This window comes from Abramis brama, assembly GCF_963993115.1.
Source record: "Abramis brama genome assembly, chromosome: 20".
Taxonomy (NCBI): domain Eukaryota; kingdom Metazoa; phylum Chordata; class Actinopteri; order Cypriniformes; family Leuciscidae; genus Abramis; species Abramis brama.
In genome coordinates, this window is record NC_139982.1 from 7,343,879 (window position 1) to 7,368,404 (window position 24,526).

The following is a 24,526-nucleotide window of genomic DNA, read 5'->3' on the forward strand; positions in this document are numbered from 1 at the left end:
TGCTGTGAGTTTAACACTTCATGACTGAGAGCAGAACAGAACACACTCTTCATCATCACACAAGACTAAACTACAGCAATGAACACAATCAACATCTTCATCTGGACCATTGCACTGTTTATTCAAGGTTTGTGAAATACAGTTTTTATAATGATTATTTATTATCTTAAAATGTGAAATATATATTAATCATTTTTGTTTGTGTTTTCTTTCAGAGTGTAGAGGACAGATCACTGTAACTCAGAGTCCATCAATACCAGCAGTTCAACCAGGAGAAGAAGTCAGAATAAACTGTAAAACCAGCAGTGATGTGTATTATTATAGTTCAAATGGTCATTACTTACACTGGTACTCACAGAAACCTGGAGAAGCTCCTAAACTCCTCATATATAGAGCAACAACCCGTAATACTGGAACTCCATCTAGATTCAGTGGCAGTGGATCTGGCAGTGATTTTACTCTGACCATCAGTGGAGTCCAGACTGAAGATACAGGAGATTATTACTGTCAGAGTTATCACTATATCAACAGTAAAGATGTGTTCACACAGTGATAAAGAGTCGTACAAAAACCTCTGTCAGTCAGATGTCACAGTGACTGCACTGATACAGCTGAGAGAAACTGCAGCTGCTGATGGAGGATCACAAACTACACAATATCAAACCTTTCACTGACTTTATTCATTTATTATGATGTAAGTAAACATGTAACACAATCTTATATCTCTTACTAAACCGGACTATAATGTGGAGAAAATGTGAGTGGAGCTTGTTCCTGTAAAACTTGCCACTACAATGTAATCGAACTGTAGGAAAGTCAATCTCTTTAATTGCACTTCCATCCTTCACCACTAGAGGTCTTTAATATTACTGAGTTCCCTATCTGTCAGCAAGAGAGTTTCTCTGGACACTTCAACACTTCCTTTATTTCCAAAGGAGAATATTCTCTAGCAAGATAATATCTCTATAAAAGAGAACATTTCCTCTAAAAGACGCTTGTTTCTTCCGGTCGAGTTTGCAGATGAGTTAGGCGGTTCCCTGCGGGTGAACTTCATTTCTAGAAATTAACAGACTTTAAAAGCCTCACACACATTAAAAGCCGAAAATGTGTCATTCGTGTTCAGAAAAATAACTTCAATAATAATACGGTTACCTTTGTCTTGCGCTTTAACTTTAAACAGAACGAGTACATCTTTCTTGAAGTGCACATTGTAGATCATAACAGAAATTAGCACAGCCAAAACTGATGAATGATTGAAGCCTCTTCCAGCAGCGGTCGGGACGAGTAGAGCGCAGTCTGGACGGTTTAGAAGTTGCAGATGTCCTGATCAGGCCAGTGTGCACATGATGATGGACAGGAGTCATAGTCCCATACTCCATTTCAATGAAGTCATTCAACTGTGCTCTCAGAGTTACAGTTATATTCATAAAGAGCCTTCGAGTCCCACCAGGTGTAATCCACGTTTAGAGAGTTGGGTCACTCTCCCACTCTTTACTGTAGATACAACTGTATATTTATGCCACTTTGACACACTGATCACTCGAATATACAGCTACAAATGATCTCACTAAAAACCCGTCAGTCATGAATGATCACGTCTGATTGCTGATCTCTGATTGGCTGAATCAGATCTGCAGTGGGCCGGTGTATTTACACATCATGATGACTGATTTTATGGACTACATGCTACAAAAACCGGCAAACCAATTTTTACCAGCACAATCAAACTCAAAACTGCCCAAATCGTAGTACCCCAGAGTGCAGTCTGGACGATGGGGCGGGGCGACATATTGGGGCGACACATGTCGCTCCGCCCACCCCAATTTAATTGGTTGATTTTACAGCAATCTTATTGGCCTAGACGATTCAAGCCTGAGCATGCGCATTCCTTTATGTACTATTTTGTGAATGATTTTGCCGTATTAAAGAACTATTAAATGCTAACTCTAATCGTATCTTGTTATCGGTTTACCATGGTAATTTTAGTTAAGATCTATTGGCTAACGTTGTATTGTACTTAAAGACACAGAATAGATTAAGATATTGTTTAAAAACGAACACTTGGTGACAGCACTTCAGGCTAATAGAGCTGTTTTACATTAGCGCGTCACTCACTTGGCTTCTTCATATTTCCATCAGGATCAGTGGATCAGCTCAAACTTTGAATTTTACGCAAATTATGATAATTCAATTTATTAAAGGAAGACATCGGACAAACCCGAACGCAAGCAGCTGATTTTAAATTTTGAAGCACGACCGTTTTTTGTTGTTGATTTTTTTAAACGAGATTTGTCCTCCAATGCTTGCATTTTTTGGCACAAAGTGCAAATAAAATGTTTAATGGCAAACTCATGTTCCTTGTTGTTTACCTGTTAATAAAATATGATGGCCAGGGCCTATATTGTTTCTGTATACAGGCCTATGTTATAGTTTTTAAAGGTTCCTGTTTTCTAATAGGCTGTCAGCAGGTTAACATGTAGACCTTCTACGACTATCTGTGACTTTGACATCAGGTTTTAAAAAAGGAAGAAGCATAAATGAATGATGTAAAACTATGGAGCCCTGCATGACATTCGGAAAATATTGTCTACTATCAGCCTAACAGGCTTCCTCTCCTTGCAATGCTAGTAATTTAATACAGTCATGCTCACTTAACGTGGCACTGACTTATCTGATGGGTAAATTGATAAATATCATATAGCTAAATCTCAAACATTGTATTATTTATATCAGCAACATATTTCTTTATGCTTATATTAAGCTTATATTATATTATATTAAGCTTATATAGGCCTATATGACTTTTGGTAATGCTGCTTTAAAACTATGTGAATTGAGCGCTATACAAATAATTTTGACACTTGATATAGACCTAGGTAAATATGGGCTATATAGCCTACAGTCGTGGCCAAAAGTTTTGAGAATGACACAAATATTAGTTTTCACAAAGTTTGCTGCTAAACTACTTTTAGATCTTTTTTTCAGTTGTTTCTGTAATGTACTGAAATATAATTACAAGCACTATATACGTTTCAAAGGCTTTTATTGACAATTACATGAGATTTATGCAAAGAGTCAGTATTTGCAGTGTTGGCCCTTCTTTTTCAGGACCTCTGCAATTCGACTGGGCATGCTCTCAATCAACTTCTGGGCCAAATCCTGACTGATAGCAACCCATTATTTCATAATCACTTCTTGGAGTTTGTCAGAATTAGTGGGGTTTTGTTTGTCCACCCGCCTCTTGAGGATTGACCACAAGTTCTCAATGGGATTAAGATCTGGGGAGTTTCCAGGCCATGGACCCAAAATTTCAACGTTTTGGTCCTCGAGCCACTTAGTTATCACTTTTGCCTTATGGCATGGTGCTCCATCGAAAATGCATTGTTCTTCACCAAACTGCTGTTGGATTGTTGGAAGAAGTTGCTGTTGGAGGGTGTTTTGGTACCATTCTTTATTCATGGCTGTGTTTTTGGGCAAAATTGTAAGTGAGCCCACTCCCTTGCACTCAAAAAAATAGCACATTGGTTGAACATGATTTAATCGTGGACAGTGGTTCCACGTGATTACACCACATTATCTTAACAACAATGGATGATGTTCAACCAGCTTGAAATATTTGTGTTCATTTAACATGAACAGATGACATTCACTAAACATGATTTAAATACTTATTTTTAACTTGAATTAATGTTTTTTATTGAACTTCAATTAATCATGCTATCTTAAATTTAATCCTTGATGTTAAGCCGATATGTTTACATCACTTCTAATGAATCCCATTTAGTCAAGTTACTACTATGTTATAAATTAATGAATATCACCCGTTTTTCCCCATAATTCAATGATGACTACGGAGGCAGCAAATATGTAATAAATTCTTTTTACTAGGGAACAGCTTAAGCAGGTGTCACACTTTCAAAAACATTTCAAACACTTATAACACATTAAGCCAGAATTTGACAATTTATATAAAACACAAATGTGTACAGAAATGTTTTCCTTTACAATGCAAAATGAAACAAACAGGTTTACATTCCTACATGTACAACAACCCATTAATAAAAAAATAGCAAAGTGTGTTTGCTTTTAATGCATTTCACAAAAAGAAAGTAACCTGCAATTCCAAAGAAAAAAATAATATTATGTTTGGGTTATGTTTGTTCATCAGGCCTCCACTGAAGTGCAAATCTTTATCAAACTGCTTGTGTCCATCAAGCTGTCTGTAAATGTATTCTAATTCCAAAATGTGCCTGGATAATTTTTGTAAAGGAAAAGCAAACACAATGTGTGCTATGTGGAACATCTTTGAAAACTATTTAAAATACATTGTCATTCAAACGTCTGTAGCGACTGGGCTATTTGAATCATTCGTTCGTTTGATTCTGAATTAACCAATTCGGACTCTGTGTTTTTCTAAGCACATTCCTGTCCAAAATGTTCTTTGCTAAGCTTACCGAAGCTTGTAACCTCCTGACTTCAAAGATTGCAAATCATACGCCAGGCTCCAGAAAGACTGGAGCAAATGGACTTTTACGACATTAATTGCCCCTCAGAGATACTCCAGAAAACCTGGAAACAACATTCCTTATTCCCTGTGGGGAGCTTCCAAAAGGACCCACAAAGAGATAACGAAACCTTACACACACACACACACAAACATCCTCTGTGTGATATTCAGGATAGAAATATAGTTTTAATGTATGTAACTCAGATTTGGGTTTGACCTTCCTGTATGCATGTTTTATTAATTTGTTTGATCATATAATTATGATTTTCTAGTGTTGAGCTCTGAAATGTATTTGTGAAGAATGTTTCTCCAGGGGAATTGCCTTCCCCCCACCCACTTTGTTTTATGGCCTAACGGAATGTCGACAACCCAGGAATCTCACTGAGATTCTGGCAGAGGAGCAGAATTAAAGTGTTCATCCTAGATATTTTATATGTATAACCATTGAAGAAATATGCAAACCTGAATGTAATTTCTCTTTTCCACGATTGTTCTTCTCTGTGATATGTTTTTGTATTCTTGTAAACCTTAAAGGAATAATGTTTCAGAGGTGCACACTGTTGCGAATTCATAGGTATATGTCATGTGGTCTTTTTAAAGTCCAATTTTCATTCCCACTTGTAAATGCACATCACATTTTAGGTTAGTCTTATTCCCAGTTTGTTAATCGAACTTTTAATACTTATCTTACAGAGTAAGAAGGTACTTCTAGGCCGTAGCTTTTAAACATACCAAATTTGGTCTTGAATTAAACCTCCATATACCCGTAGGAAAGATATGGATACCAAATTATGATAAAATGCATTTTACTGCAGTTATAATTGTTTAATGTAGAAATGGCATGATCCTAAGACTGCCATAAAACATGCAAATCAAACTCATAGTGAGACAAAGAACTTTTCTCCCGCCTGGAATTTCGCGTTCCAATTGGCTCAAGCCCAGGGAGGAGTGAAATTCCTGTGCCCTAGAAAAGCGGTTACACTCCGCGTTCCGCTGAGTTCTGTTCTGTATTTCCTTTCGTCTTGTTTTGTTCCTGCACTCTCACGAACCCGCCTCGTCAGCGAGAAGACCTTATGGCTCCCTTTGGGAGCGTTTTCAATTTTCTTTAAGTCTTTTCTTTATTTTCGTCTTCGGACTCCACGAAGCAAACGCAGCAGACAACTTCAACTCAAAGAGAAAGACTCTTTCGAAAACCCCGCTACCGCGCTCACCAGAAGACACGAGAGCACGAGCCCTGCTTTCTTAAAGAAACACACGAACGCTGGTCTTAGGACACACGCATGAACTCTGCGTTCTTCAGCAACAAAGAGAACCATTTTGCAAGATAAGTTTATTGAACTTTTAATGTGATTTGATTCCTTGCTGTCTCTCAAAAGGTTACATTGCCTGTGATTTTGCAGAGATCATCTCGGTGATCTCTCTCATCCTGAACTTTAGTTTCACTTTCTCCCTTTCATCCTCTCCCTCTCTCATCTGTTATCCGTTTGGTCTTGTAATGTTTTCATCCGTATGTTTCTGTTGTAAATATGTATTTACTCTGTGTATACTCGTAGTTTCAATGTAGTATTAGTCTAATTATTAAATTCCATATGTCCTTGACTGACTCTGTTTTAATTGCCCATGTTACTTAGTCCCTGAAATGTTCGATCTTAGCTATATGCTTTATCTTGGTACGATTTAAGTAAGCTAATTTTACAAACATAGAAAGTTGTCTTTTCAAGGCCTGGAAAAGATACTCTTTCTCGTGTTTGTAAGAAGGATAATTTTCCTTGAGAATTAAGTTAATCTTACGTTCAAAACAGATTGTTTGATAACTAAATTAATTCCATTAAAGTTATCCCATTACTTCGAGCTGAAATAAGACTATTTGATGTATTAATGACGAACCATAACCCGTTATGGTAATCATTCATATATCAATCTAGTTCAGCCGCGATAAATTAATTTAACTGTAACATACAAAATATTAATCATATTCATGATTAATTATTAAAATTCCCTATAGATCATTTGAGCTAATATTAATATTAATGTACAACCCATTGTTGCTACACGTCTTTCCTTGAAGAACAGTCAGAAGCCATTAAAACTGTCATTGAAAAAAAGTGTTTAAAAGGACAAGTTTGACAAAAAAAATAAAAAATTAAAAAATTAAAATAGTCACCATTAACTAACCCATGAGTCATTGAAACCCTTGATGGTTTTCCTTGACCTTCTTTGGGTGAGTTAAGGACAAATGTAATTTTTAAGGAAACTATTCCTCTTCACATATGCCTTGATGTACAAAAAAAAAAAAAAAAAAATCAAATCAAATCAATAAAGGCATTAAAAATGTGTGAACATGAAACATGAACATGTTTTGACTATTTGACACAAAAAACAGTTTCAAGGTAAAGATCAGGGTGTTCATCAGTCCTTTAATGAGGTGTAAAAAGCTTGGTCTTGAGGGCTTGAACTTTGGTGGAGAGTTTGTGTCCATCAAGCTCCAGGAACACTTTTTGCAGGAGTTCAAATGTGTATCGAGACTCCTTCGGATAACTAAGATTTAGGGTATAAATAAGCCCAATCAGCAATGCAACACCATTAGCTACATTACCAAGCCCTTCTAGTGCTGTAACTCCTTCAAGAACTACTCCAACATCCGCAGGTTCATCACCAACTTCACATCCTTCACATCTGATGACAAAAACAGCCATCACCATTTCTTTGAGTGCAGCTTCAGTGTTGGAAAAATCTACATCCTATAAACAGAAACAAAGTACATTAATACTAATGTACTATAAAATGTATTGTTATACACAAAATATTGTCAGAATATTCAGTCAATAATACCATGTACTCCTTGATGAGATTGTCAGGATCCTCATTTAGGTACACAAACAGGGCTTTGAGGGCCTCTTAACATTAATGCAGGCACACTAGGGAAAATAAAGAAAATTAGCAACATGTACCAATCAACTAATACATTTTCAAGTCACACAAATCATAAGTAAGAAACAAATGATTTATTTATCTAGAAAAACAATTTTCGCAGTTATCATACCTGTGTAAGTGGCACAAGAAGTTTCCTTATCCTTTGTCCCTGAGCTCCACCTCTCTTGGCAAAGATCCTCAGAAGACTTGGAGTGTGTTCATCCAGCTTTGAGAAGAATTTTGAAATTAAGGCAACAGTTGTTACCCGTGCAAATTCAGCACAAACCTAAAACACAAAGAGAAAAACACCAAAACTTTAATGTATGCCCAAAAAAGCTAGCTAGCCTATGTGTTCTAACTTGCTCATATGGTGTAATTATTTTATTTGACTTATTGGCATTTTAATACATTTAATTTTATGTAAAATCCCACTTAAAGACATTAGGGGTGAATTACCTCATTTTCTTGGAACAAAGCCGGCCATCTGCTCATAAAGTCAGCAATAAGTGGAGATTCTTTGACAACCTCTTGTCTTCTCAATGCAAAAGAAAGGTCCATTAATCTTCTCACAGTTTGCTCGTTGTTCTTCTTCTTAACCTCAGAAAGAAGGGAGACTCTGATTTGCTCCATGCTGTCAGGAGTTTCACCAGGAAGAAATGAGGGACAAAAGTTAACTTCAGCCTTGCGTGGCTTCTTGACACCAAAAGCTGGATTGCTTACACCCATAGGTTTGTGCTTCATGGAATTAACGGTCACTTCACTACAACCAAGATTTCGCAGCTTGGTTCTGTAATTTGACATTTTATATTTAAGGCTTCTTTTCCAGCCACTGCAGCCTGTTAAGGATCCCTGTTCCTTAAGGCAAGGATGCCGTTTTATAAGGGCTTCTGCCACTTCATTGAATTCAGCGTCAGAGAGGTACAGTTTGAATTTTACTATTTCTTCAGCAAGTCCATCCAAAATGTCTGATTTCAGCTTTGGGTCTGGATTCAGTAGAGAGCCTTTTTTTTGGTATTCTGAATTGCCTTGTTCCAGCTTAATTTCTGCATCATAGGAGAAACGGGGCACAACAAAAAATGTTGGCCAAGAAGACCTTGTATTTGAAGTCAACTCTTGGGTGTCAAGGGATGAAGAAGATGATGCTTCAGAGGATGATCTTGAAGACAGAATGTCTGTGTCACATGATGAGGGAGATGGAGATACTGCTAAAGAGTCACAGAGTTTCATGACCTTAAGGGTGCTTTTGTTCTGAACATCTGTTGTGGAAGTCAGGTTCACAAATTCATTAAAGTCAGGGTCCATGATTTGAAGTCTGATTTCTCCCAACAAATTACACTGTGTCTGTATCTCATTCTTTAATTCTGCCAAAGAACAAGGGACACCATTCTGAAGTTTCACTTTCTGTGCATCGTTCTCTCCCAGAATTACACGCAGGATGATGGTGGAGGTCATATTTACAATCCTGTTGATGAGAAAAAAAAAGTGTATGTTTAGACTAGGTACATAAGCTTCATTCATACAGTTAAACAAGAAATATTTAAATGGCACCTGTTATGAATGAATTTGTCTTTTCAGTGACACCAAACGAAGACCTCCAACCTTGTAGTCAGCCAATGAATAGCCATCAGCTAATTCACTTAGTTCAAGAAAGAAAATCTCCCGTGATGGAGAGGAGGTCAGTTCAAAGGCCCTAAAATGCTCCCTATACCAACCACACAGACCTTTAAGTACAAAACACAGTCCCTTCTGCACTATACACATCTGAATAATCTCTGCAAATTCAGGGAGCCCGTCTAAAGAGCGACAAACAACAATCATCCCATTTCTGTAACTGACGCCTTTACTGGTGACACTTGTGGTGATCTGGATGAATTCAGTGCCTGGGTACTTGTCTTGGACGACCTGTGTTATTTCTGTTCTCAAAACAGTCAGAGGCACTGTTGACACAGTTGATACGTCTAGTGCAGATTTTTCAAGATGGTACGATTTCAAACTGTGAGAAATCATTAGCTGGTGCTTAGCTGCAAGTGTAAGGGGGATATTTTTGAAACAATTGGTAAGCCGAGCAACTTGCTTGAAAAATCTATGTTTGGATTCGAAGCGCATAGTCCACAGATGCACAAGTGGACCATATGACTTGATAAGTTCAGGATAGTGTTCCAAGAAGTGCTGTTTTGGAATTAACTTCACATCTGGAAAAACTTCCTGAAACCTCTGTCGGTGTTCAGAAATTTTGCCATCAAGGTATGCAATTGACTCATCAGTGTGAACTGGTGATACCACAAGTTCAACAATATCTTTGAGATCCATAAGCACCAGCCATGCAGGCTCATCTTCTGGCACCATGTGTCCAACAAGCAATGGAAGCAACCTTATCAGGTTCCAGTTCTCGTGAGCATTGCCTCCAATAGTATTCTGGCTGAACATTGAGCGAGGGATTGCATGAGGTCTGTTTGTCTTGTCCGTCCATTTATAGGGGAAATTAACAACGCGCTCATTGAGAAATGCAAAGGTGAAGTACTTCTTTGATAAAAGCATTGACAAACAATGCTTAAGCTCAAATGGTACAACACCTTCAAAAACATCATGCATGACATCTGGGGGATAGCCAGAGAGAACATGAAAATGAGCAAGGTGTGTTGAGAATACACATTCTTTTTTAACACCAAAACAACAGCTGCCGGTCTGTTGTGCAGATTTCAGGTGAGCATCATAGCTCTCTCTCTTTCTAAGGCTAAACCTACCTGACCGAACCTCATTAGTCTGAATTTCCGATCTCTTTCCAGTGCAGAATCTGCAGTAATACTCAGAAGAAAAACTCTCAACATAACCAGCTATGCTATGGGCCCCAAGGTTGTCTGCAATCACAACATGAACAGTACCCTTCACAAAATGACCAACTGAAGGAATAAAAATTCCAACTTCTTCTAAATGTGCCAGGTCCTGGAGAAGAGGCTCAAGGATTTTACTGAAGCCGTATTCTTTCACGTCATTACTTTTACACAACACAGCCAAGGAAATGGACGACATTGTTGCATGAGAACTTGTAGGCAAATTGCTTAGAGTCCAATACACTGCACAGAGCTTGTGTGTTCTCCGAGAGGTACCAAGAGGGTTACACACTTCAAAATCGTCAACGTACAACCTTAACAAAAGTCTTAAATCATCTCCTGACAGGAATGCATTTTCCCTAAAGATACTGCCATCCTGATATGATGAATAAACAGCTTCATTACGCTCATATCTGTGGTTTGCCAGTATTGTTTCAATCACATCCTCCTTGGCCAACAGCTGTTGCAGGAACTTTAAAATGGGAACATACTGAAAGGTTTTTCCCTGTTGTGAATCAAGGATGTACTCAACAGGTTCAACAACACAGAAGTGACTTTTATAAAACTCCTTGCGCCGATACACTGTGCTTAGTGGACCATGCTGTCCTATTGCTGTGTGCAGTGGATGAGATTCACACACAGCTTTAGCAATGTCTTGAATAATTGCGTCATCACAGGCAAGACTGTGTTCCTGAAACAGATCTTTGAGCCTGTCACATGTAGCAGTTTGGGATGAGGTACTCAACAAAAAGTGCAGCTCTTCTAAAAACTCATTAACTGCTATGCCTGGAACATGAAAGAAATGTTCCAATTTCAATAACATTGCTGCAAAATTTTCAACAATAACACCAGGTAGGTCCTGAACTTCTGCACTGCTTTCAAAACGTACATTATCAGAAGCAACTTCATTAACCTGTACACTTTCGTGAATGTCGCTGTCAGACACATGTGTTGTAGACGTAGACACTACACCAAACTTAAAGTCACTCAATGAATAGGGAGTGTGTTTTCTGTTTTTGTGGGACCTAAAGGTACCATAAACATTTGTCTGAAAATCACAACCAGAAAACATGCAAGTAATCACTTCATTTTTCTTCAAATGTGTACCAATGTGAGCAAAATAATCCTTTTCACAACAAAGTCCACAGTTTGAACACAAAGGACAGCTGAAGGTAGTCAGTTCTGATTGTGCAGGATCTTGATGATTTGCATGGACTCTACTAAGATGGACCAATAAAGCATTCCATGTCTTAAAAGAACAAGGACAACTTGAATGCATGCATGGGAACGAGTGGCTTCGGCCAAAGTGTTTATGCTTTAACTTGTAATGTTTCAACAACTTTGATCTAGAAGATGCTGAAAACTCACAGGTCTTACACTTCCACATATCTAAATGAGTCTTTCAGTGTTAAGCCAAAGAAAATTTGTCATTATTATTGTCAGACAATCTATAAAAAAATAAATAAAAAAAAAGTATTAGTTGATTGTTGTAGTTCATGGTTTGAAACCATACCAACAATAATCATTTCTATCTACAAAAATAAGCTATTACAGCCGGGCCATATACACAATTATTTGATATCTTGATATTGTCAAATTTCTTAACTATATTCAATATATTTCTCAATATGTTTGCATTTTCTTTTAAATACAAAAATTTGGATTTTCTTGTATCCCCATAAAAAAACAAAAAAAACAAAACAAGAACTACTTTAGAACAGCTATTATGGAGTAAAATTCAAACGTATAAAATATTATATATATATATATATATATATATATATATAACAAAATATATAAAACATATAAATTAATATAAAAAGGGGCAATACTGGATGCTTGGAACAATGTTTTAGTTAAGCATGCTTGAATCTAAAATATACTAAATTTGTGATATTCCAAAATTCGACATTGTCCTTACAATTACTGCAATATTATCTCTAATATGCATTTTATCTCCCAGCCCTAATGGCTATTCTATCATAAAAGCAGTAGTATCAACAGACATGAAATCACAATGATGCAAATGGATGGACATACAAGTTACCTGTTTGTTTGAGGTTTGATTTGAGTTGTTTGCGTGGTGATCTCTTTCAGGCCTAAAAAAATCGTGCATTCTGTCATAAATACATTAGTATAAACCTACATAATAAAGCAGTTGGCTAATATTGTTTTTAATAACACCAATGCAAATAGATGGGACACATACCTGTTTGTTTGCCATTTAATTCAGCTGATAACACGGCGATCTCTTTCAGGCATTAAAGCTGGCATTCTGTCAAATACATTAGTGTCAACAAGGCGTGTGCATCATCAGCGTTGCCATATTATAATAATCACAATACATGTGTTATGATACAATATTATTGCAGTATTAATTCTATTGCAATACATTACCCGTTTTTGGAAATAGAGTAATTTTACAACCCCTCTAGAGAAAAGCAGATGAGTTTGATCTTTTTTTTTTTTTTTTTTAATATGTTCAGACCATCTCTGGGTCTGGCGGAGGCACTTTTAGTTTAGCTTAGCACAGATCACTGAATCGTATTAGTCCAGTAGCATCTTGCACTTAAATTACCAAATAGTTTCAATAATTTTCCTATTTAAAGCTTCACTCTTCTACATTGTGTTCAAAAACATTTTTGAGCAAGATGCTACTAGACCAATTGGATTTAATGAAAACTAAAAGTGCCCCCACCAGACCCAGAGATTAGCTGAACAGATTCAAAAATGGTCAAATTCATGGTTTTCTCTATGGGAGTTGTAAAATGAGATCATTAAAAAACAAAAAAAAAACAACAAAAAAAAACACACTGTACTGTACTGGTTACAGTCAGTATTTCTATTAGTTTATACAACTTTAAAATGTGTGTGTTTCTGAAAGACACAAATAACAAATATGAATAACTAAAAATTATTAGCCATATACCATTCTAGCAACCAAAGGCGCAAATACCCATTATTGATATTATTATTAACAATATTCAGTAACCAATATTAATTGTCATTAATGCTTTAAAAACGCACTGAACCATCAACCACACAACACAACATTGTTATAATATCTTTGATCGATGCCATGAAAATGAACAGAGTGCAAAGATAGATGATTAAACTAACATGTGCAAACTTAGACACATACCTTTTCGTTTGATGTTTAATTCTGTTAATGGCGCGGTGATCTCTTTCAGGCATAAAATCATGGATTCTGTCATAAATTCATCCGTATCAGTCGACATAATAAAACAGTTGTTAAAATTGTTTCTAATCAGACTGATGCAAATGGACGAAAAAGTTAACTTACCTGTTTGTTTGCCGTTTAATTCAGTTGATGGCGCGGTCATCTAGGCTTAAAATAGTGCAATCAGGCCATAAATACATAACGTTCAACCAATATAATAAAACTGTTGGCTAATATTTTTTCTAATAACACTGATGCAAATGGATAGATGAATTAAGTTAACAGTTACCTGTTCGCGTGCTGTTTAATACAGTTTATAGCGCGGCCATCTCATTCAGGCTTACAATCGTGCATTCTGTCATAATAATACATTAGTATCAACCGACATCATAAAACAGTTTGATAATATTGTTTCTAATAATAGTGATGGAAATGGATGAACACGTACCTATTTGTTTTAAGCTTATATTCCAGTTAATGGCGTGGCGATCTATTTGAGACATGCGCAGCATTAACGTATTTTATGAATGTTGCCGCCAGGATATGCAAATTGCGTCACAACAAATTTCCGCTTCCTTTAGGTTGAGAATGTGGTTTGTTTTCAGGCTGTTTTGACATTCAGTCCGGCTGACTTTATAAAAACACACATTTTATATGTGTGATTGACTTTTACTAAACATTATTTGTATCAGTCTGATTTAACAGCAATTTAAGACAAACAAACCTAAAAACACCAATAACCATTTAATTGCACTTCTATAATTATAATCAAGCCATAAATTAATAAACAAAAATATTTAAAATAAATTATAAATATTATGTAAGTTATTATATATATATTTTTAATTCAGTCAACAGTTTGACTGAGCTAAGTGATTGAAACATGTACTTTTAAAATGAAAACTTTATGTTAAACCAACGAGTGACAGTTTTAAGTCAGTTTAACATGACACAATCATGTTGAAATGAAAAATAGCCAAAATGGCATTAATTCAACATGAATTGTTCAGGTAAAGTGAACAAAACTGAAAAATCATTTTTTTGAGTGTGGATGAGAAGCAACCCCACACATGAATGGTCTCAGGATGCTTTACTGTTGGCATGACACAGGACTGATGGTAGCGCTTACCTTTTCTTCTCCAGACAAGCCTTTTTCCAGATGCCCCAAACAATCGGAAACAGGCTTCATCGGAGAATATGACTTTGCCCCAGTCCTCAGCAGTCCATTCACCATACTTTCTGCAGAAGATCAATCTGTCCCTGATGTTTTTTTTGGAGAGAAGTGGCTTCTTTGCTGCCCTTCTTGACACCAGGCCATCTTCCAAAAGTCTTCGCCTCACTGTGCGTGCAGATGCGCTCACACCTGCCTGCTGCCATTCCTGAGCAAGCTCTGCACTGGTGGCACTCCGATCCCGCAGCTGAATCCTCTTTAGGAGACGATCCTGGCGCTTGCTGGACTTTCTTGGACGCCCTGAAGCCTTCTTAACAAGAATTGAACCTCTTTCCTAGAAGTTTATCGTGGAATTTTCATGGCAAAGAAGGACTATGCAATTCATCTGATCACTGTTCATAACATTCTGGAGTATATGCAAATTGCTATTATAAAAACTTAAGCAGCAACTTTTCCAATTTCCAATATTTATGTAATTCTCAAAACTTTTGGCCACGACTGTATATATTGTGGCCACGATATTGAAGAATTGAAGAATTCGTTCCCCAGATTTAGCAGCATGTAGGCTACATTACACGGCGGTCTGCCTGAAGGCATTGTTTGTTGTATAGTAACTTCATCTAACTTATTAAGTCGTATTAACTGTTTAACTCGTATTAAGTTAACCAAAACATTATCTAATTGATTATTGAAATCGCCATGGTTATCACTTAATATTTCTGTAGTACAGCCAAACAGCGTATTAGATCATTCATAAACTCGTACATAAAGGAATGCGCATGCTTATGCCTGTATTATAAACCAATGAAATTGGGGGTGGGAGGAGTGACACGTGTAGCCCCGCCTTAATGTGTCGCCCCGCCCCAATCGTCCAGACTGCACTCTGGGGTTACTCCCCAAATCTGGCAGCACTGGCTTCATGTCATCACTGTTTCCAAATGTCACTGGTTCGTCACTAGGGGGCGATGATCTCTGTGAACCCATGAACCACTGTCTATTTCATTTTACCTGATTTCAGATCAGTTTTTTAAATATTAATGTTTATTGGCACATTTTTAGAATAAAAAAGGAGTTGTAGTTAAAAGTGTCTAATTGGTCTGATTACCAAGCTCTCCATAAAACAAACAAAACAAGCCCTTCAATTTAATAAACTAACACATATTATAAAGACATTTCATATTTACTGGTATATTAGATGATTTGGTAATTGCATTGAATAGATTAGACTTTAAATAAAAACATTTGCATTTGGTGTGTAAAAGGTGTTTTTATGCTGAGTTTCCGCTGTTCTGACCAGCGTGTGGCGTTTCCAGAGCTTCAATACAGTGAATCATTATCCAAATCAATCAGTTCAATGGTTTCTAAAAGCTTTGTTTCTCCATCACTAGAGCAACATGATTTTGGTTCACTCTTGAGTTGATAACAGCAGGCCAGAGAGCAAACTTTGCCTGGCCCACCTCCACTTCTGGCTGGGTCCCCGGCCCAAAACTGGCCCAACACACTGAACATGGACACACAGAGCTTCCTCTGGCCCAGATGTGGCCCACACCCTGTAAAGTGACTCTTATTGACTGATATGGCCCAGGTCTGGCCCAGGCACTGTAAGACAGATCTGGCTGAGAGTCGGCTGGGCAGAAACTGGCAGTGAAACACACATTCAACCAAGGGTTTTTATTATAAAATTAACAAATACACTTTAATATAAACATGTATGAACATTGAACAAATACACTATGATATTAACATTTATTAACAACACACTGATTGTTCATTTGTGATCATGTATTAGTTATGATTTTCATAACATTTTCATATATATTTACACTAATGTCTATAAATGTAATGATTTTGTAACAATTAGTGTCAGAACGGCTGATTCTTTGTTTTTATTTTTATATTTTTATGATATTTTTATATTCTAAAGTTTTTAATCTCCTATAAATGATCAGTTTGTCTGCGCTGCTTCACTAAAGCAGAAGTGAAAGTGTTCCAGTCCAGATCATGTAACCAATCAGAGAGTGAGACTGAAAACCCCATTTGCATTGTCAGGGTGGAGTGATTGTGATCCTCTCAGAATAGAGCAGCTCTGTCTCCAGAGACCATGTTCAAACCCCAAGAGCTTTATTTGACATTTACTGCTACATCAACCTTCTGAAAAGCACCTGCATCTTCATCTGTTAGTTGAATGATGTTGTCAGACACAAAGTGAACTTGTTGAGAAGCTTTATTGAATGTTGCAGCAAACACAGCAGATTGAAAGATCACACACACACACACACACACACTCTTTCAGTATTGAGTTGTAAATCACTACAGCTGCAGCACTAGACTCATGTGAATCCTGCCTGACACAGGACACTCAGATACGGCTCATCTTCAGGAGAGAAACATCAGCACTCAGAGCTCTTGTGGAACGAGACCTCATGAGGAGCTCCATCATGTGTTACTCTGCAGACGTACAGCTCTCCCTCTTCCCAGCGTGCTTTGCTGAGGGTCAGGACGCTACTGCGGCTGTAGCGGCCGTCCTGCTGGCTCTCTGCGCTGGTCAGAACCCCCTCGGTGACCTCTGACCCGTCCAGTGTCCAGCTCACCAGCGCCCCCTGTGGAGAGTAAGAGCTGAGCAGGCAGAGCAGTGCGGCTGAGTCTCCAGAGATCTGCAGAGAAGAGGGCGGCAGCAGAGACACTGAGGGCTTCACTGTGGGACCAGCTGCAGGAGACAAACACAACACATTCACACACACACACACACACAACACACTGCATTATAAATCATTATAAAACAATATCAGTAACACTTTATTTAAAGATTTCATACATATTGCATTCTAAAAGTATTTTTAATGCATTAATTATGCACTGCTATATACATTAAAATGCATGTATGATCTCATCAATAAGTGTAACAGCAGTTATAACACATATTATCTATTATCAGGCCGATCTGACTGCTTTAATTCCAGCAATTATTCACTCTGAACATAAATATCTTAAAGTTTGAGATATTCACCTGAACTGAAAATGTAACTCAATTTCAAACAGAGTTAAAACACAATTGAATCATACAGAATGAACAAAACACTGAATTATAAGCACAACATGAGCAAAAGAGATTCAGTATCATTGACTGAACTACAGAAAGTAGCAACATTTACATTCTGATGTCAAATCTCTTTTTCCATGTATGATTTCTACAATAAAAGATGAACTAAATATGAACTCAGTGTAGAAATAAATGAAGGAAAAACAAACCTGTAATAAACTGATTAAACTCATAGTGAGACACAGTGTGGAAATATGTTTAGAATTCCTTTTTTTTGTTAAAAGAAATAATGCCATTCTTATAACAATATCATTGTTTTAGATTAAATTAGTATACAACAATATCAGTAACACTTTATTAAAAGCCTTCATACATATTGCATTATAAAAGTCTATGCATGTATGATCTAATGAATACATTGTGATATTATCTATTCATTGTTACACCTTTAGAAATTATAATACATTAAAACTCATGACAAACAACCAATTTCAGATGTAACAAGAATTTGTAAATATTATAATGCATTTTAACTTTGGTTACAATCATTTATGAAAAAAAAATATAAATCGTTATAATCTACATTACTGAAACCTTTATAATGCATTATACATAAAGGCTTCAAGTAAAGTTTCACCACAATATCTAATAATCATTCTTATTAATAAATGTTGTTCTTGTTTCAACTGTAAAACACTTTCTGAAATCTAAATTGTATTTTTTTTTATATGTAATTAAATAGACTTACATTTGATCACCAGTTTAGTTCCTCCACCGAAAGTCCACCACAGTGATACAATCTAATGAAACGCTCGTACAAAAACCTCTATTCCACTCGAGTGAACACACACTCCAGCAGAGAGAGAGAAACAACACTTCAACACACTGATATTAGAAGATCCTCAGCTCTTCTCAACACTCACTCATTCAGATTTGACTAAATGCTTTCTGATATAACACTGTTTAAAGAAATATATTTGATGAGCTGTGACCTCTGAGGTGACCTTTGACCTCTTTGATCATGGATGATGTTGTGGAGTTTCTCATAATGATGCTTCTGTTCTTCATATGCAGATCAATCATCATGATTCACAGAAAAACCTGCAGCTTCAAATAAATGAATCAATAATTCTGAACATTTCAGATGCACATTGTTTAATATATAATGACCTGATTATGAGTCCTGATGAACTTCATGTGGAAAATGTGGGAAAATAGACATCATGATAATATTTCCCAGATAGCAACGTCAACATTGGTTCCAAAGACCACGATGGACATTTTTTATTATGACTCTAAATATAGTAAAACTGATTTATTTAGTTCTTGATTTCTCATTGTTAACATGCTTGTAAAGGTGTAGCACAGAACTGAACTCAGAGAAACTGCTGCGTATGACATATGTTTAAAATGATCTACATTCATGATTCTCCAGACAAAACCTAGTGTCTTATCAGCCTGACAAACATAAACAAAAATATTTCACAGTTAATAAATATGTGCAATTAATCACTAAATGGTTCGATAACATTATTCTGAAAGTAAAATCTTCTATGTAGAGTTTATGAGTTTGTTATCAGCACAAGCTGTTGTAAATCCTGCCCACTTCTTTGCATTGTCAGCACATGCTTCAGTGCTCTGAGAGTGTTTATAGTGCTGTGAGTTTAACACTTCATGACTGAGAGCAGAACACACTCTTCATCATCACACAAGACTAAACTACAGCAATGAACACAATCAACATCTTCATCTGGACCATTGCACTGTTTATTCAAGGTTTGTGTAATACAGTTTTTACAATGATTATTAATTCTCTTAAAATGTTAAATATACATCATTTTCATTTTTTTTTTTTTCCTGTTTTCTTTCAGAGTGTAGAGGACAGATCACTGTAACTCAGAGTCCATCAACACCAGCAGTTCAACCAGGAGAAGAAGTCAGAATAAACTGTAAAACCAGCAGTAATGTGAATTCTGGTTATTATGGTTATCATTTATTAGCCTGGTACTCACAGAAACCTGGAGAAGCTCCTAAACTCCTCATATATTATGCAACAAACCGTAATACTGGAACTCCATCTAGATTCAGTGGCAGTGGATCTGGCAGTGATTTTACTCTGACCATCAGTGGAGTCCAGACTGAAGATACAGGAGATTATTACTGTCAGAGTGCACACATTATCAGTGGTAGCTGGGTGTTCACACAGTGATAAAGAGTCGTACAAAAACCTCTGTCAGTCAGACGTCACAGTGACTGCACTGATACAGCTGAGAGAAACTGCAGCTGCTGATGGAGGATCACAAACTACACAATATCAAACCTTTCACAGACTTTATTCATTATTATGATGTAAGTAAACATGTAACATTTAATCTCATATCCCTTAACTGGACACAAATGTGGAGAAAATATGAGTGGAGCTTGTTCTTGTAAAACTTCTTGTTCTTGTAAAGCCACAACATTGTAATAATTGCACTTCCATCCTTCACATCTTTATATTACTGAGTTCCCTCTGTCAGCGAGAGAGTTTTCCTGCACTTCAACGAGCATCTAGAAAGAGACATTTCTCACTTCACATCAGAAGGCCTACTCTCTCATCCCTGCATAGAAAGACACACGTACAAATGAGACGCTAAAATTAAAATGATTAAAAGCACCATTTTTAAGGAAAATCACACTGATGCACATTTATGACAGAAACCCTTAACATGAACAGAACAAATGTTCTGAAACCATAAATGCAATGAATATGATACAAATTAAGAAAAATATAATAAGTGTTAATTCAGACGAGACCACTTTGGCAAGTTTACTGAGTTTATTGAACACAATTTATCTTTGGCGGTATGGTTCCTTATGGGGGTTCTTGCTCCATAATTAATGACATACGTAGCTTTAGCATTAGCCCATCAGCTTGAGTGATATACAGATGATTAAGACAGTTTAGTAATGTCTTTAAGCCGTGGTTAAACATGTAGACGTAGCAGTGAAGTCCGGGACGTCTATGCTGTAGCTTGCTATGAGGAAGGGTGTGTCTCTCACGATGATGTCTGTGGCTCTAGGACTTGGAAGCCTTGATAATCTGAAACAAAGAAGACAACAGCCAAAAGGTGCACAGAAATATGCTTGATACTTATAGTGGTGAGGGTGGGGGGGTTGTGAGTAGTTTAAGCATGTTTCCCAGGCGGAAGTGCCGCGTATATATATCCTTCCGGTCTAATAGGAGAACGGTAGTGGTTGGAGCAATTTGACAGCTGACCGCGTCAGCTGATCGCAGCCTATGCCTACGTGGCCTGTCTGAACTAACGCTGTGCTTGATTATAATGTAAAAACGTTATTGTAATAATGATAAACTTTCTCATAATTATGACTTAACATCTAATGATAACAAGAAACTTTCTCATAATAATCACTTAACATATCATAATATGATGGACAGGAGTCATAGTCCCATGCTCCATTTCAATGAAGTCATTCAACTGTGCTCTCAGAGTTACAGTTATATTCATAAAGAGCCTTCGAGTCCCACCAGGTGTAATCCACGTTTAGAGAGTTGGGTCACTCTCCCACTCTTTACTGTAGATACAACTGTATATTTATGCCACTTTGACACACTGATCACTCGAATATACAGCTACAAATGATCTCACTAAAAACCCGTCAGTCATGAATGATCACGTCTGATTGCTGATCTCTGATTGGATAAAAGTGCTGCTCATCGGTGACATCATTACCAACACCAGTCGACTCTGCGGTTATTTATTTTGACACACTACATGATATTTGTGGAAGTGCCAGTGAATTTCACATGATCGTTGATTGTTTATTATTAATTTATGTTTAGGATGGGAAATGTTTAATATTGGTAACAATTTAAAGGTGAACTATAATGCCCATTTTCACATGATGTAATATAAATCTCTGATGTCCTCAGAATGTGTCTGTGAAGTTTCAGCTCAAAATACCATCCAGATCATTTATTATAGCTTGTCAAAGTTGCTCCTTTTTTGGGTGTGAGGGAAAACGCTCTGTTTTTTGTGTGTGTCCCTTTAAATGCAAATGAGCTTCAGCTCCGCCTCCGTTCAGAAGAGGCCGATCCTTCACACGAGCTTCAGAGACTGGATCAACACAACAGCCGAATTTCTCTCAGGCTAAATGTCAATAACACCCAGTAGTGAGTGCAGACTCACATGTTTGAGCCGGAGTCAGACACAGATGGAGAGATCAAGAAGAGACTGCAACTGTTAGGCTCAATCCCAATTCACCCCTTGGCCCTACCCCTCCGTTTTCTAGGGGTAGGGTGTCCCAATTCTTGTTGCGATAGAGGGGTAGGGCGAAGGGGTAGGAGACCTTCGGCTACAACGTAGTCTAATATGGTGATTTTCTTCAAAACAATCATAAAAAAAGAGATCGTTAATTTAGCCGCTTGCATGTTGTCTCGGTAGCCAGCGCTACTAATGTTAGTTACCTGGTAACGTTAATGAAGCTATGTTTTTAATTTTTAATTGGTGAGTTGTTAAATAATTTGATGTGTGATATAAGTTTAATGTAAATGCAAAGCCCTAGGTTCACTTCACTGGTATTAGCAGGAAAAATTGTTCTCACTCGTCACAGAAGTCAGTCAAAAATCCGTAAACAAGTGCGAGTTTAATCAAAACATAAAATTACAAAAATATACAAAATCCTGTTGGCTCCTGTAGCCTATCCTATGATTTCATTTGTTAAACCTTTAACTTGTGTTACCTTAAATGTTTAAACACGAGTTTTATCCTTAAATGACAGACCAAATGGTAAGAAAACTGTTTTTCAAGTTCAGTATTCCGCCCCCCAGTGGGTGTAACCATTAAAGAAACAGAACATAAATTATACATCAGAAAACACAGGAAATATCAGAATTCAAAGAAAGATACAAATATGATACCTTCAGTTAGTGCTTAAAATCAGTTAAAATCAACACTCCAAACAAACAATACTAAAATACAAATTATTGAAATATTAATTTGGCTCTTACAGTAACCATTATTGTCACAGTATGGAGAAAAGGCTAGCACTGGTAACCATTATTCTCAGTAATGTCTACTTCACATCATTCCAGGGACTCCACAGGAAACCAGACGGATCATCCGTTTCTGAGCACAAAATGAGAACCGCTTTCTGAAGTCCAAAAGTTCTGCAAAACAACTTTGGGAGTAAGTCATTTGATCAGTATTCTTGACTGTATAAAAATATATATATATTATTGTTTTTATTCCTGTTAAAATTACTCATTCATATCATGCTACAATATTAAACACACCAGGTCCCACCGTCTGTACATTGACCTGGTGTTTGTGTGTTGCAGTGTGTTTTTAATATTTATTCATTTCTCTTTTGTCTAATGATTCCAGGGAAGCGCTATTTCATTTTACCTGTACTACTGTGGTATGTGTGGTAAATGACAATAATATGTTATTTGTTATGATACAGGACATTGATCAAATAACTTGGCCTGGAGGGACATGTCACTTCTCAACAGGTCTCCAAGAAGAGGGGAAATCTGAAAAAAAAAGAAAGAAATAAGGTAAGCAGAGACCAGTGTGGTTCTAGCTTGGTTTATATGGAGGGATTCCAAACGGTCAAGGAAATCCATAAACGTCCAATGTAATCTTGTAAATATAAAGTAGACATTGTTTGTTTATATTCACTTAAGGACCAGAAATCCCCCAAAACAGGATCTGGAACGGATGCTGGCGAGGTAACCGCTGCCACGTGGCAGTTTTTTGAGGACATGCACGAGGTGTTGGTGCCAGGCCTTCAATGGACCCTCCTGTTGTGGTTGCATCTTTTGGTCCTGATGCTGATCTGATAACAATTCTCATGGTAAGGTTTAAAGGTTAGCTGAAATTGCATTTGTAATTATTTTAACAACGCTATGTGGCCTGAAGTGTTATTGATTATTGATCACTTGATATGAGAATTGTAATGTACATAGTAATGTGATATTGTTATTAATGATACACCATTGCCTTATTTCTTTGGTAGCACTCTATAATAATGGTAATGCTGAAATAATGTTATTCCTTGCAGGAATTATTATAAAGTGTTTCCTATATTTTTTTTTTTTTTTGGTTCTCTTAGGAGATTGTCGAGCCCAGCAGTCCAGACACCGCCTCAGACACAGCCAATACCTCTGTAGCCTCTCCTGTTGCAACCCCAAACCCCTCACCAAAAAAGAAGAGGAGGAAGTCTATTGTGGAGTTTCTAATAGAGGAAAGTGCTAAGGAGCAAAAGCGGCATGAGGAGAGTGAGGCAAAAATGGATAGGTTATTAGGCCTGTTTGAAAAACTCATAGATAAAATATAATTAGAATATAATATAAATTAAAATGTAATATAATTCTGCGCTGGTTTTGAAATAGATTTCCCCTTTCATCACTCAAGTTCCTGTTAGTGTGATGATAATGTTTACAGTGTGATTGCACTATCATCAATTGTTGTTTTGAAATGTTTTCCCCCCATCCTGTGTTGTATAGTTCTTTTCTGTTAGTTAACAATAGACACATTTAAATGAAATCACTTTTATATATATACATTGTCAAAGTATACAAAGTACTTATTTTATATATACCTGTTGTATATATATATATATATATATATTGTAAGAAAATTCAATATTGTCAATAAAAAGATTGTGTGAACAAATAACATGCAAACTATCTGTTCTATTAGTATAAAAATAATTAGTAAAATCACATATTCACATCCATGAGATGCTATAGGCAGCATCAGCAACAAAAAATACAATGGCAAATAGCCATTTTTCACATAGCTAACAAACTATATACACAGTACAGACATCCTTAAGGGTCTTGCACATGGCCTGAGACCAGGGCAGCCAGTCTGTC

General features: G+C 36.8%; 1 long non-coding RNA gene across 1 annotated transcript; it reads left to right on the forward strand.

Moving 5' to 3' along the window:
• Nucleotides 1-19,537: 19,537 nt before the first annotated feature.
• LOC311071475 lies at nt 19,538-24,238 on the forward strand. Its single transcript, XR_014603860.1, has 5 exons — nt 19,538-19,992; nt 22,739-22,832; nt 23,110-23,203; nt 23,333-23,502; nt 23,761-24,238. It is a non-coding gene; the product is annotated as an uncharacterized lncRNA (long non-coding RNA).
• The last annotated feature ends 288 nt before the right edge of the window (nt 24,239-24,526 follow it).